The 14,996-nt window shown below is 43.5% G+C and overlaps 2 long non-coding RNA genes across 6 annotated transcripts in view; one reads left to right on the plus strand and one right to left on the minus strand.

Annotated features, from left to right (window-relative positions):
* Positions 1-14,996, plus strand: part of LOC311598598 — a 512,559-nt gene that overhangs the window by 494,232 nt on the left and 3,331 nt on the right. For 4 of the 5 annotated variants that reach the window (XR_014779593.1, XR_014779594.1, XR_014779595.1 and 1 more), the window contains 6 exons: positions 6,122-6,162; positions 7,693-7,863; positions 10,098-10,174; positions 10,461-10,573; positions 13,143-13,336; positions 14,801-14,891. This is a non-coding gene — a long non-coding RNA (uncharacterized lncRNA). Of the gene's footprint in view, positions 1-6,121; positions 6,163-7,692; positions 7,864-10,097; positions 10,175-10,460; positions 10,574-13,142; positions 13,337-14,797; positions 14,892-14,996 lie in introns of all 5 variants that reach the window. The other variant, XR_014779592.1, reaches the window with a different exon arrangement.
* Positions 13,218-14,996, minus strand: part of LOC311598599 — a 29,966-nt gene continuing 28,187 nt past the window's right edge. Inside the window, exon 5 of the long non-coding RNA XR_014779597.1 lies at positions 13,218-13,326. This is a non-coding gene — a long non-coding RNA (uncharacterized lncRNA). The remainder of the gene's footprint in view (positions 13,327-14,996) is intronic.

Genomic DNA, 14,996 nt, shown 5'->3' on the forward strand with positions numbered 1-14,996 from the left:
GTCTCTTGTCGTTGACCCCATCAAAAGAAAGCTCACAGACAGGGTGAGAAAAAGGAAGCAATCTGGGAGCTGCCCAAACAAATGTACACCGGGATTCCAGGCAGCTGTGCAGCCCACCCCGACTTAGGGTAATTCAAACTTTCTCGCTAAGTTCACTGGTTATTTGTTGACCGTTCAGTCTGGTGTCAATGCAACAACTCTCCAGGGGGACTTTTAATCTGTACTTGATTTTTGCTAGATAGTCTTTTTCACCCTTTCCTCCTCTAATTATTGCATTCTTTGCACTTGCTTTCTGTCTCAAGTTGTTTGTAACCTTCTCAATCAATTAACTCCTCATATCGTACTTCTGGTATATCTAGAGGCCTGGCTCTCCCCTAAGTCAGGCTGTGAGGTTAAAGATGCTGGTAAGTGTGCACGGGAGGATGAAGAGCCCACTTTGTGACCACTGTTACCCACCTCCTTTGTTTAGATTTAGACCTGGGGGGAGGGGAACCAGTGCCTTAGGTCCCTCCTTTCTCCATCCTTGCCCCCGTGATTGTCCCTGGCTTCTTGGGAGCTAAGCAAGGGTAGCAGTGGTGAGGATTTGTTACTTTTCCTTGATTGTGAGTACATTTTGTCATTCCAATGAGATCTAGACTTCGATGACAGACTCTCCCTGCTGGCTTGGCTATGTTCTCTGCTCTGCAGACAACGAAAGAGGACAGGTTGTAAGTTCCCACGTCAGAAGAGAGCAACTGGCTTCGGTTGGCAACCTTACTTGTCAGCTGGCAGCCCCAAGAAAAAGGCTCCCTGGGCCATATAAGGACAAGCAGGGATGGACAAGTTTGGAAGTGGAGGAGGAAGCAGGAAAGGGTTGACTTCAGCTCTACAGCCCAACAGCCCAGCTGCCCTTCCCCCAACACATAGTTTTCTTCTTTGCAGGGCTCAGGCCTGTCTCTCACCATATCCTGGCACTAGGGTGGGTTTACAAGAGACAGAGTAAGCACTTCCTGACTTTGTCCCTAGGGAAGACCTGGGATTGGCTGCTTGTGGCCTAGTCAGTAAACAACTCTCTTTTCACCCCACCAAACCCAGCCTCCTTGATGTCTTCTGAACAGATAACCAATAAAAATGCAGTGTGTTTTACTTAATTTTTTTGAATGCAAGATTTATTTGAAATCCAGCATCACAAATCCAGTGAGGAGTTAAGTCCTCCCCAGTGTCTGGCTGGTTTTAGTAAGCCCTTCAAGGAAGCATTTTTATTTAGGAATAGTTTTAGATTTGTAGAAAAGTTGTGACAAGGACATAGAATCCTTTTATACCACTCACCTACTTCCCAGGACAGTTCTACTATCTGGCTGATTCTGACTAATGCTTCAAATAAGGCCAAGCCAAGCTTTTAGAACAAATCAGAACTATTTAATGTGGGGTCTCCTCTCAACTCTCACCCTGTGTTACAGTGCTTTCCTGCTTCTGGGATTCCCTAGCCAGTGTGGGAGGGAATTATTTAAGCAGATCTAGTGCCATAGTCTGGCTGTCAGTCACAAGTTTCCCAATGGACAGCCCAGCTCACCTATGGACTTGGGCCGTTCTTCACTGAGAACCTACACTGAAGGAAGTGTCCCCTCTGTGCCTCCACAGGGACACATGAGAATTATGTGCTTCCCTCTTGACTTAGGCTGTAAGCCATTCCACTCGATCCTTTCTAGAGCCTCTCAGAATCTCTGTCCAGCTCCTTTGCCTTCCCAGGGTGGATTTCTGAAGCTGTGTGGTGGCCTGGATCTTAAGCTCCTCCACCTTAGCCTCCATCTCCTGCAGCATCACACAGACCTCACCCCAGGACTCACTACTTGCCTGAGATGAGCCCTAGTGCTATCATGACATCCAGATTTTGTACTCTAGGTCCTGAAGTAAACTTTTTCATAATCTCTGTTCCCCTAAACAAGGTCTAGAGCCATGTCCAGGCCCTTCTAAACATCTCTAGTCTGCAAGCTATTCTTGACGTATCAAGCATTAATGTAATGTTTAACATTTATGTGACCATGTTTGTATAGACATTTACTGCTGGCCACTTCCTGCCTCCATCATTAAGGGACATGTAGATGGATAATAAGCCCTGCTTTAAAGAGCTCCTGGTAAGTAGAAGAATCAGTGAGAAAAGTGAGGGTTTCTGGGTATTGAGAATAGGTGCTTTAAGGACAGGAGACTGAGGCAAGGAAAACATTCTTTCACCTCTCTAGGAAAGGGCACCAAGGAATCAAAGCAGATCAAGGATAATCAGTGATAGCAATTTGGACCTTCTATCTGAAGTAACCGCAGGGTACCCAAAGGAAGAAGCCTGGAGATCATGTTGGGATGTATGGGCTGAACTTCAGGCCTTGACAAAATACAGAAGCAAATAGAATCCTAAGGCCTCCTGGAGGTCGTAGGGGGAAAACCTCTCTAGTGGTGGAAAGGTTAACACTGGGTTAATTCCAGTGTTAATACTGGGTGATTCCAAAGATGTCTCTACCACTGGGAGAGTGGGGGGCATGAGAAAGAGGGATAGTTTCACCCTCTCCTCCCCACTTCTAGGCTGTCTCTGCCAAATGTGAGAGACGCTGGGTTGCTCTTTGCTACAGCCAGAAAAAGAGCAAGGAAGCCACATGTGTTTGCCTTTACAATCAAGGCACAGGGGATACCTGTTCTCCTGCCGGTTGTGCTGGGTGATGGTGAACTCAAGACAATTCAGTCCCTGAGTGGATTTCATCCTCTGCGTCTGTGAGGTAGGGATATGTCCTTGCCATCCTATAGCAGCTGGGGCAGAGTACTCTCCACTACTCTGAAGGAGGTTCCAAGATCACTGGGCAAGCCGAGCACGTGGCAGCCGGTACATGTCCCTGTTTCCCCTAAACATAGGCTTCAGTGAGGACCTTCAAGTAGCCTAATTAGTAAAGGATCCATTCCAGAGTCTGTGTTTGGGAACTAGAAAAACAAATATGTGTGATCTCTATCCAGCAAGGGGGGCGGGGAAAGCATCAAGACAAAAATGTGTAATTGTAATGAGAATGCCCAGAAATATAAAAGGCTCAGAAAGGCTTCCAAATTATTCATTGTGTCGAATTAACAGAGTGATGACTAAGATGAGTGATTAATGATGAGCATTGCTTTAAAACTCCAGAATGTGGAGACAGCAGTATTCTAACTAAACGGACTGCGAATACTTCTGAGCCCCGTGCTTTACGCTGGTTGACAGAATATTGTTGTTTTGAAAAATCTGACAGAAAAATGGAGTGGGTTGCCTTTGTGTCTCCTGTCTGCAAACATTTGCTGGAGAATTCTTGCATCTCCAGCAACAGGTCACATGTCCTCACGGGACTGACTAGCTACTTAAACTAAGAGGAAGCTCCCACAGAGCTTTGCTTGTTACACTATATCTCAGCGTAGCTCAGGCTGGCCTCAAACAGTCCTCCTGGCTTTGTTGCCAGTGGCCTGGGAGTCCAGGCTTGCTCCACCAAGTCTGGCTTCCAGAGAGGCATTTTCAAGTGCATTATTGTTTGCAATCGAGGTAGCTAAAGGCTGTAGGCAAAGACTATCCTTGTCCTATTAACAGAGACGCTTGGAACCTTGATAAATCACCCTGGATCTATGCAACTGGGTATCCCAGAACAGGCTCACCTCAGGAGAACACACAGGGCAAGACCAGGCACTGCTGCAGACGGGGCTCACTGAGAGTGCAGATGGCAGGGAGAGACCTGGAAACCACGAAGGAGCCTGATGCATCCTTTCTAGGGTACCAGCTTACAAAGTGCTCACATTATGACTCCTCCAGAACTTTTACTGTCTTGTGCCATAAAAATAAAGGAAGAGGCTGGGTAGGTATGGTGAGCCACTTCTGTAATCCCAGCACATGGGAGGTGGAGACAGGAACGTCACAAGTTCAAGGTCACCCACGGCTATGTCATTTGACCTTCTTTGGTTTTTGTTTTTTCTGAATTGAGAAATTATGCTGACATCTATTTATAGGATCAATGTGGTATCGTGATCTTAATACAATACTAAATGATTAAACTGAGCTAATTAATATTTGATCTCTTTCGAATCCCTCTAAAGAACTAATATCAACAGGCCTACTTTTCAGAGGGAAAAGTATGGAAAGTGTACTTGGTATGCAGCCAGTCAATGTCTGTTTCCTACTTACTAAATCCCAGCACTCTCTATGTGATAAACACAAGAAAGGATCTTTGTTTATACAGAGCCATCCTGTAGGACAGTCCCACGGTGCAACTCACTCCTGTGGGATTTTCTTCTCTATGGACAGACTCAGACATGTGACTTTCTTTGTCCAGTCAAGTACAAGTAGAAGCTGCTTATAACACTTGTAGGCAAAAGTTGGGAGAAGCAATGATTTTGTCTGTGATTTCTTTGCCTGGAGAATGAAGTGGCCAGAGAAGGGGCTTTTGTTCTTCCCTGTATCTTACCCGTGTGGAGACCATCTCTGTCCGGCTCCCTGCAGCCGATGCAATAAAATACAGACAAAAATAAATAAATAAATAAACCATTACGTCTTACAAGCCACTAACTGCTGAAAGCAGCATAACCTAGTGAGACCCTATTCACATAAGCTTGATTGTGTGTTGTCACCAGGAATCAAAGGGGACTTCTTATGAGTCGTTGGGAGTTTGTCTCAGGAGCCGAGATTTTTAATGACCCATGTGAGCCATTGTATACTCCACACAGTAAGTGTCCCCAAACCTGTTTGGACTACTTTTCCACACTTGTTCACCAATGATTCTAATTCTGGATGGGGAGATGGCTCAGTTGGTCAAGTGCTTACCTTGAAAGCATGATCACCTGTGTTTGAGCCCCACCTCCACCCCCGATGCCCATGTAAAAAATAAACAAAAAATAGGTATAGTGGCATGTGCTAGAATTTCTGGACTGGGAGGTAAGGTTAGCAGGATCCCTGACTCACCGAGCAGCCAACACGTCTGTTTGGCTAGTTTGAGGCCAGTGAGAGATTCTGTCTTTAAAAAAAAAAAAGGCAAAAAAAAAATGTCTGAGGAGACTGGAGGTTTTCTTATGATTTCCACACACATACAGCACACCTGAACACACAAGAACACACACACACACACACATATACAAAGGTATGCACAAGCCTAAGCACATGAAAGATCCCAATTCTGGGAGGACTTCCCAGAACACAACAGAGTTCCATAACTAGATTTCTGCACAGACTCATGGAAATGCCAAACAAGCTCTCCAACATTTACATTTGGATTAAGTCCAGGGCGTGATTTGCCCCTAGCTCCTTGCTCCCTGGGTTGAAATCTGTGCGGCCCTTTAGGGAAATGGAGCCATGTGGCTTTCATTTAGACATACTTACCTCATCAAACTAGGGTTTGTATGAGTCACTTGATGTTTTGGACTCTTGAAATCATGGTTTCCTTCCCAAGTGAAAAGGCCTGCACCTCAAAGGAAGAAAGTATGTGCTCTTCTTGAGAGGCCGTGGTGAGGAACGTAGGGCAAAAGTCTTCTCACTCTTGGCTTCAATTGAAAGGCCTCAAAACGTGGCTTCCATTCCCCTCATCAGATTTTTGCTTGCCAAGTGAAACCGCAACACCCAGCCATTCAAACAAGACATATTTCTTCCAAGAAAGCCAGAAATTCACAGCCAAAGAGTCCAACATTTCCTCAGTCACCTTCTCTCGTCACTGACACTTAATCCTTTTCTTTGCCACCAAACGGACGTCAGCACTTGCCGTCCCATTTATAGCTGATAAGAAAAAGGAATCTGGTTGTTGAGACATCTTGAACACTCATAACTAGCGCCCCTCACTCTCTTACTGTTTTAATCTCTCTCCCTCCGAACCAAAACACTGGTCACACCGCCCAGACATGAGCTGCTTCTGCCCCTTTGTATGTGTTGCTCTCCAGCTCTGCAGAGTGTCACTCTGGGCCCATCATGCACTTCTGCAGGAAGGTTCTCCCCTCTGGTTGCTCTCCAGTTGCTTTCTGCGCCGCTACCTTCCCAGCGGGCCATGTGCTCACTGTGTGAGCATTTACCTCCTGACCTCAGGAAGTTTTGCGAGCAGGGTAATCTCCAGTACCCTGGGCAGAGGACAGGATTTATTCATTCTTATATTTGTCTTCTCACCAGGCGAGAGGTTTCCAATCCCTGTTGACTGGCTGAATAAATAGGTAAGCTTTCACACAGCTAAATGGCTTTGCAGAATCATCATGGTCTCTCCACTATTCTAACCCTATAGTCTTGCTATTTCTTCAATGTATCAACATATCTTTTCTGCAGTGTATGAAGAAAAATATAAATGTTCTGGGCTGGGGAAGTTAGACTCAAAGTTTTATGTATAACAAAAACAACAGAATTAGTTTTTCCTTTTCAAATTAGTTTTAACAACAACAGAGACAACAGAGAGAGGGAAAGGAAGAGAGAGAGAGAGAGAGAGAGAGAGAGAGAGAGAGAGAGAGAGAGAGAGAAGGAGAGAGAGAGAACTGTTGCAAGGCTGCAGAGGTAACTTAGTAAAGGGCCTGCAAACATGAGGACCTGAGTGCGGAACTCCAGAGTTCATACTACAAACAAACAAACAAACAAACAAACAAACAAGCAGGTATGGTGGCCCATGTGTGGCTCAGAGATAGACAGAGCCTTGAGTATTAGTCAGCTGGCCTATCTGTATCAAGAAGCTACAGGTTCAATATGAGACTCTGTCTCCAAAAAAAAAAAAAAAAAAGTGAAGCCGGGAGTACAGCTCAGTGGTAGAGTGCTTGCCTGGCCTGTATGATGTCTTAAGTTCAGTTCCCAGCACTGTAAATGAAATGAGATGGAAAGCAATTAAGGATTAAGGACAGACATATGACATCAGCTCCTGACCTCTACCAGAGTGTATATGTGAATACACACACACACACACACACACACACACACACACACACACACACGCAGTTGCAGAAGTGAGGAGGGAAGGACAGCTACCCAGAGGGAGTTCAGGGGCTGTGGAAAAAGGATACAAGGGTACTGGCCGGCTCCCAGCAGCTCCCTAGTTTGCATTCATGGAGGTTTGTAGAACTTTCCCAGTGTTGCTTTTCCTCCTTCTCTGTTAGTTCTTGTTGCTAATCCCATTCACGTCTCTGCAAGTGCTGAATTTAGCATGATTGACTTACAGGTGTGCTTTGCAAGGGGCCAGTAGACAGTTTCTGCCTGAGGACCTTTCTTATATAAATATGTACATGCCACAAAGACCAGTAAATATCTGTGATAGTTCCTACCCGTGTGGATGCAGTTATGTTATATAATACGCATGCTGGAATCATTTGCGTATGTGCATGTTGATATTCATTTACCTTCAGATGTGAATGATTTTCAGGTCAATTAAAACCCAGCCTTCTAATCACTTCATTGCCCTCCAGGAAATTCTAGACTCACATTGGGTAGAAGACAAAAAAAAAAAATAATTTAACCAATTCACCATCCATTATTCTAAAAACAATAAGTACTATAAAAGCTAAGTGCGCTCTGGCCATTGTGTTATGAGTAGCTCAAAGAGGAAATGGTGATTTTAAGGAAGGAAGTGAAGAACTAAGCAAAGAACCCAAATGAAGTACATGTGTCTCTTCCTGAAACAAAGCAAGACTCAACCATTCCCTTCCCCACCTCGCCTTGCTTCAAAGCTTAGAGAGGCTCTTGTAGAATGTTTGTGTTTGTTTTCTCAGATGCTGGGGCAAGGAGCAGTGACAGGACCACTGGGTAGGGTGATAAACCTAGGTATGTCAGCATCAAAAAGTCTTGAGTCACATGAAAACTGTCACCACCAAGAAGAGGAAACCAGGACGGATTCTTATCTCCTAAAGAGTTTCACAGTCATCAACGCCCAGAATGAGCTGGTGAGCTTGGAGTGGGTGACCTTAATAGATACAACTGTGTGTGGGCTCAGCGTACCATGAAATTAAAATTTAAATCTGGGTTGATGAACAAAAAAAAATGCTGCCTTGATATTTTGAACAAAAGTCTTAATAGTTCCGTAACTCTTTCTCTTTCACGAGAATGGATCTGAATCAGAGACTGTGAAAAGGAGAGATTTGCCGGAAGTCTACACTTACTTCACTCAGAAATGACTAAACATGAGATGTTCTGCCATTGTGGGACCAATTACCTACAGGCTGCTGTGGTCTCCGTACCCTCAACCCTCTGGCTTTCTAAAGCGTCTGTCCTCTCCTCCAACTTGAGCAATTGAGCCCTTTCCACTGTCTGTGAGAACTTGTAGCACTAAGGCCTCCAACTCTTTCATGTTCAGTGACCCCTCCCCACCCCATTCCCCTACACACACACACACACACACACACACACACACACACACGCACACACGCACACACGCACGCACAGTTCCTCAGCGCAGGTGTAAAAGTCTGAGTCTTGTCTTCCATAGGAGATATGATGTTTTTTTTTTAAAGGTTCTGCATTTGCTTGCTTCACTTTTCCATCACCCATACATTCACACACTGACCCCAAGGGACCTGGCTCCTAGTGTTTCAAACCTCGGACTAATGGCTGAGGTGCCTATTTAACATTTCAAAGAGGAACTGGTGATTCTCCCTCCATCCCTCATCCCTTGCCTGTTACAGGGCCTTCCTGGCTGGCATATGTCATCCCCTACCCTGAACTGTCCAGCCCAGAGGGCTGGGCTGCCCTTCCCTATGTAATCTAACCATTTTTTTTTGTTAAGCTCCCTAACCCTCCACCCCCCCACATATGAGTAAGATATCATCCATGACTTCAGAAAACTACCTAAGAAAGTGGGAAAAAAAAAACTGCAATAAACTCTCCAGGTAGAAATATCCAAAATTTTAGAACACCATTCATGTTAGTTGAATGTGAATGTCCCCACAGGCTCGCACTGTAAGCCTTACTCTGTAGGTAGGTAGGCTGCACAGCATTAAGGGAGCAGAACCCACTCAGTATAAGTAGGTCACTATGGATTGTGCCTTTGTAAGCTATAGTTTAGGCCCTGCTTTGGGGCTCATTCTCTGCTTGCTCGTTCACCATAATGTGAGGAGCCTCTCATGGGTTTCCCATCAAGAGCTCTGCTGCCCCTTGCCCTCCATAATGGACCAGAATGCTCTGAGGTTGTAGAATTCCCCCATAAGTTGTTTCTATCATGTATTTTGGTCATACCAATGCAAAGATAATTAGTACAGCAAACTGGACTTCCTTTGGAGAGACACTGACACTGACAGGGGCATGTGTGAGCTGTTGAGAATGAGGCCTAAGTTAGTTCACATATCAGACTGTTGGAGAGGCCAGCAATGAGGAACATCTGGCAAGCAAAGGCAGGCAAGGAATGGAGCTGGCGTAACAGAGCACTCGTATGCTACAATGGCAAGACCATAGGGGCATGGTTGCCCAGACCCATTCAAATTCAGCTGATGCTACCATGTGCTCCAGGGTTTCATGTCTGCCTTGTTGGTTTCTGTTTTGATTTTTTTCTAATATTCTCTTCCACTCTTCTTATTCTTTCCTTTTGGAATGGAAATATTTACTCTTTGCCATTGTATAATGGAAGTGTATAACTTTGGTTTTCATTTTGCAGGGACTCACAGTTAAGAGTTTGCTTTGAGTCTCAGAACAGACTCAGAACTTTGGACTCTTGAACAGGGTTGGGACTGTTAAAGAGCATGTTAAGACCATGGGGGTTTTTGAAGTTGGGCTAACTGCAAGTTTGCTTTTGTTTTTGTATGAAATGATCATGAGACTTTTAGAGAAGGGCCAGAGTGCCTTGTCTTAAATCTGAAATGCTTCCTTGGGCTTTTTACAATGGCTATAGAGGCTATTGAGGCTTTGGACTCCACCCCCTGTTTCTGCAGTGATACTAGAAAGACTAGCATCACCTTTGCCCTTCTTTAGACTTTAAATTAACAGAGGAAACGCTGGAGGTGTCTGGGCTTCCTTGAGGCCCATTAAGGCACAGCCACAGCCACAGCCACAGCCACAGCCACAGCCACAGCCACAGCCACAAGACAAAGCTACTTTCTTTTGTCCAAAAGAATGAATCTAAGTTCTACTGCTGGCCTGCCTGGTGACCCAAATCATTATGTCCGTCTGTCTCCTTCTTAATGGCTAGTTCAGCTGTGCCTATCAGTCACCTGTAGAGGAGTCCAAGCCTTAAGAAAACCCGAAGTCACTGGAAGTTTGGATGAGGTGAGAGAGGATTTGTTATCTAATGAGATAATGTGCTTTTCCATGCTAAAGACCCTCCTGCTTACAGAGTCTCCGTCAGTAAAAGGCTGTGGAGTATCTGTGACATGGTCTCGCTGCTCTCAGTCTTTTTTATTTTCCTTTTCACTGTGAAAGACTATCCCTAAAACTTACCAAATCAAATAACTATGTTAGCCTAATAACTTCCGGTGACCCAGGAACCTTAGACCCCACAGACTTGACTGTTGAACACTGTTTTTTTTCCCCCACATTAAACAACTGAGTCCAGAAGAACCCATTCCTAACGAAACCACCTTATGGAACTGAGGCTACTCAAGACAGACTGACAAACAAATTTCAGCTTTACAGATTTCCCAAGGGCTAATATTGTCCTCTCTGAAGGTAATTGGAAATGGAAACTTTTACCTTATTGATGTATAGTGTGTGGAACAGAACGTATAGAATGTATGTATGTATGTATGTATGTATGTATATATATATATATATATGAATGAAGTAGGTATGTACATGTGTGTGTATATATAAAGGGGCTTTATTAGAGGCTGTGGTCTTACTAGTCAAATAATGGCTGTCTAAGATCCTGGAAATCAAAGATTCTAGTCGCTGTTCACCCCATAAGGCTGGATATCACAGCTGGTCTTCACTGTACTCCAGAGTCTGAAGAAGTAGGCTCCAATGTCAGTGAAAGAATGGACTTGCTAGCAAGAATGAGGTCCTTGATACAGGCTGCCAGAAGAGGGCGTGGCCCAGATTTAAGGTGGATCTTCCCACCTCGAAGATCTGAATTAAAGTTGTATCTTCCCACCTCAAAAGATTCGGGCTAAAACTGAGCTTTCCCACTTCAAATGACTTCATTAAGAAAAAAAATCCTAGCCAGGTGTAGTGGTGCACATTTTTAATTCCAGCGCTTGGGAGGCAGAGGCAGGTCGATCTCTATAAGATCAATATCAACCTGGTCTACAAAGGGAGTCCAGGACAGCCAGGGGTACACAGAGAAACTCTGTCTCAAAATAAATAAATAAATAAATAAATAAATAAATAAATAAATAAGATAAAATTCCTTACAGGTGGACCCAAATGCTTGGGTTTCAGTTAATTCTAGATGCTGTCAAATTAACAACCAAAAATAGCACAGTATATATTTCCATGTAATTGTTTACATGCCATTCTATGTTGGGATACCAAGGAATGGAATTGAACTGCCCCTAGAATTTCTCAAAATACCTGAGAAACAAACCTGACACCATTTTTTTTCTTTCACCCATTTATTCTGTGCTTTGCCACTATTTTTAAATTTAAAAAAATTTTTTTAATGTTTCAGCATGCTGATTTTAAAATTATCTGTGTGACTGTGTGAATAGGATTTCTTTGGTAATACATTTTAAAAGCCTTACAAGTATGTACTTAGAAACTGAGATACCCAATTACCTTCTTAAGACCTGTGAAAATGGTGTTAGTGGATCTATTAAATGTTTCATAAAAATCTTAAAATGCTATTTGTTTATAGAAAACAAAATTCACTGGAGTAATAAGATAAAAGTTTTACTAGACTATAAGATTAGACACATAGTGATGTGGTTTCTTTTTTTTTTACAAACCGATTCTTAAAGTTATTACTTTTGAATTTAATTTTTAATCCATCAATGTGTGATATTCATGAGTAACAAAAAGAACGGGACATAAACGTGTTTGGTGTGAGTTGGCATGCCTCTGGGTAGGATACACTGCAAAATGCATGTTGGATTAATTGTTATGCCTTATTTCTTTTGCAAGAATATTTTTAGCATGAAAATGTTAAGTATGAGGTTTTTATAAATATCTGTAACTAGTAAACTTACTCCACTTGCAATAATGACTGTTACTAAGTGTTAAGATAACAGCAGTAACTAGTATCTCACAGATCCAAGATGAATTTCACTCAAGGGTATAACATTAAAAGGTAAAAACAATTGCCTGTGCTCTCATCATTCAAAGATTGGCTTTCCAGTGTTCTTGTCTTGTGCAATTTAAATTAAAGAGGAAAAATGCCATTTAAGAACCAAGATGCTTGTTCCTGCTCACCCTGCTGAAAACTACCAATAATCGGGTCAGGCTACTGTCTGTGAGATCAAAGGTCTTCTACTTTATATTAAAAAATCATATTTAAAAGTACTGATTTTGAGTTAAGGATTGTTGGTGTTTTCATAATGTGGTCTGATCAACAGGGTAATATAAGACTAAAAAGTAGTACAAAATATTTGATTTTTAAAAGTCTCTTTGTATGTGGTCATATATGTAAACAATGTAAAATATGTTCCCATGTGATGTATATGCAGTTGGAGTATATAGTCTATGCACATACATATTATGTGCTTATATTTTATATTGTTTCCAGGTTACAAAGTAGTGTACACATAAACAGCCACAATAATTAAACCTGCCAAATTAGCCTAAATCCATTATAGTTTGTAGTATCATTAAAGGTTTCAAACAACAATGAATAGAAATAGTCAGATAAATAGCTTCTGCCACGTGATAAGTTGGTTAGTCATTGCCTCAGCTCTGTTTCTGTAAGAGGCTTTTTTTTTTTTTTTAAATCTCTATTGCTTGCAAGATAAAGTGGCTCTCAGGACCTGCTGGTTTCTGCTCCAGGGTCCAGCTTCACCCTCGTGGACAATTGTACTCATTGGGGTCTGAGCCTCTAGGCTCTGCTAGTCCTACAATCTAAAGATTTATGTTTTACTGACCTAGGTAGGCCTGTGGCTTCAGTCTTCTTTCAGAATATTTATTTGTAGTTTCTACTGAGTGGTTCAGGCTTCCGATTAAGAAACACGAGTCGTGAGGTTTATTTAAAAATCTGTTTCTGTCCAGCTTTATCCAAGTGTTATACAATAGCTAAATTTTAAAGCACAATTCATTCTTCAATTCTGGTTTAGCTGACCTTCTGAATGTTCCATAACCATACTTGTAGGCCGAGGCTAGTGTGATGATAGAAATCAAGAGGACCAATGTTTTGGCCCTTGCCCTCCAATGTCCACTAGATCCCAGGAGAATGTAGGACATCTCTGACGGGGTCCTGAAGCTCTGAAAAGACACCTGTTCCCTTCATCAGAGACAGCATGGAGACGCAGAGTGAACTCCAGACAGTGTGCATTCTGCAAAGAGGTGGGCAGAGAAAGAGAGAAACACCACAGCCATCAAGGCGTGGACTCAGCCCCAACAGACAGCACAGCTAGCAGTAAAGAACAGCTAAAGGACTCAGAGACTCCTCCCAGACCACATGACCCCTGAGGATCAGACCCATAACTGATCCCTCTCTCCCTCCCTCCATCTGCTCCTCCCCCCCCCCAACACTGAGTGGGGAAAGTATAACCAAAATAGTAAGAATTATTAGGAAAATATTTTTTAAAAGATTAAACTAGACTTTAGAAACCAAACCAAACCAAACCAAACACACAAACAAAAGCGATGGTGGTTCAATCCCTTGAAGGCTTCCCCATCAAACCCCAAGCATGGATTGCTGACTTGCCAGGTGGAGTGATCACCAGATGTTATCAGGTTAAAGGACTCCGCAGCTCTCCCTAGAGGTAAACAGAAAGCTGCTTGTCTGTACCTTACACTTCTGCTAACATCTCCCTTGCCTTACATGATTTGCAAAATTAGACTAAGAGCACACCAATACCACAATCCTAACAGTCAACAGCTTCAGAATCACGTCTCTGGAGCTTCTACGGTAAAAACGGATTATATTTATTATAACCTTAGCAGTGATCCTATTAATCTTGGACCTTGTTAATTAACTGCTGATTTAATGCTGCCTCCCATTAACAGGCAGCCAACACTCAGATAGTCCTGTGGCAATCTGATGCCATCCACCGAGTTCCCACTCATCACTCTCCTAAGCCTGAAAGTCTCCAATAGGGGAAACCCTAAGCCCCCTGCACGCCCAGATTTACCCAATGTCTGGTTCTCTTTGACTCCTGCTTTTCCCTCACATCTCCATCCAGGTGCAATGCAAGGACTCCTCTGCTTTCTGGCCACACCTGGCTGTTCTTAATGGAACCACCACCCATACACTTTCAAGGTTTCTTAGGCCCCTTGGAGGCTATCCCAACTCCGACACCTGCTGATTCCACCCAGCAGGAACTAAGACTAAGGACACAGGAGGAGGATTAATTATCCCTTGATAAAGGATAATTCCTTCCCAGAAGCCCCTCCTTCGGTACAGCTGTTCACAGAGCTTCCGTCAATAATGCGGTGGAGTCTCCCCTGCCCTCCTCAGGCATACCTGCTTTTCTGAATCTCAGTTCTGAACACCTTAACTTTTCCGTCCCTTCCTCTTCCAAATATTGATGGTTCTGGCCTTCTGACTCATTTTCTAAAGGTCTGTCCAGCCTCACTTTTCATCTGTTGCTGTTGCACACTTGCTTTCTCCCCCCTCCCCCCCCCCCCACTTCCCTGAGTCAAAATGTACGGTTCGCCTGTTTCCCTGTAATGGGTGTGTTTTGAATGCTTGCTCCCCAGCTAGTGTTATTTTGGTAGGCTGTGGCTCCTTTATGAGGTAGGAATTGGTGGGGATTTGAAAGCCATAACTTACTACTGTACCCCACTTCCCATTTCCTGAAGCAGTGTGAGATGGAGGAGCCTCCACTCTAAACTTCACCCCACCATGAACTCCACCAGGCTAGACCGGGACCACTTGCTGGAAATGTTACACACGGTGAGCTGGGCTCCTCTCCACTAATTAGCAAACAAGACAATGCCCCATAGTTGTCCCCGCAGACTAATCTGATCAAAGAAACTCCTATGCTATCAGTCTGTATGA

This window comes from Acomys minous, assembly GCF_964271855.1.
Source record: "Acomys minous genome assembly, chromosome: 5".
Lineage (NCBI taxonomy): Eukaryota > Metazoa > Chordata > Mammalia > Rodentia > Muridae > Acomys > Acomys minous.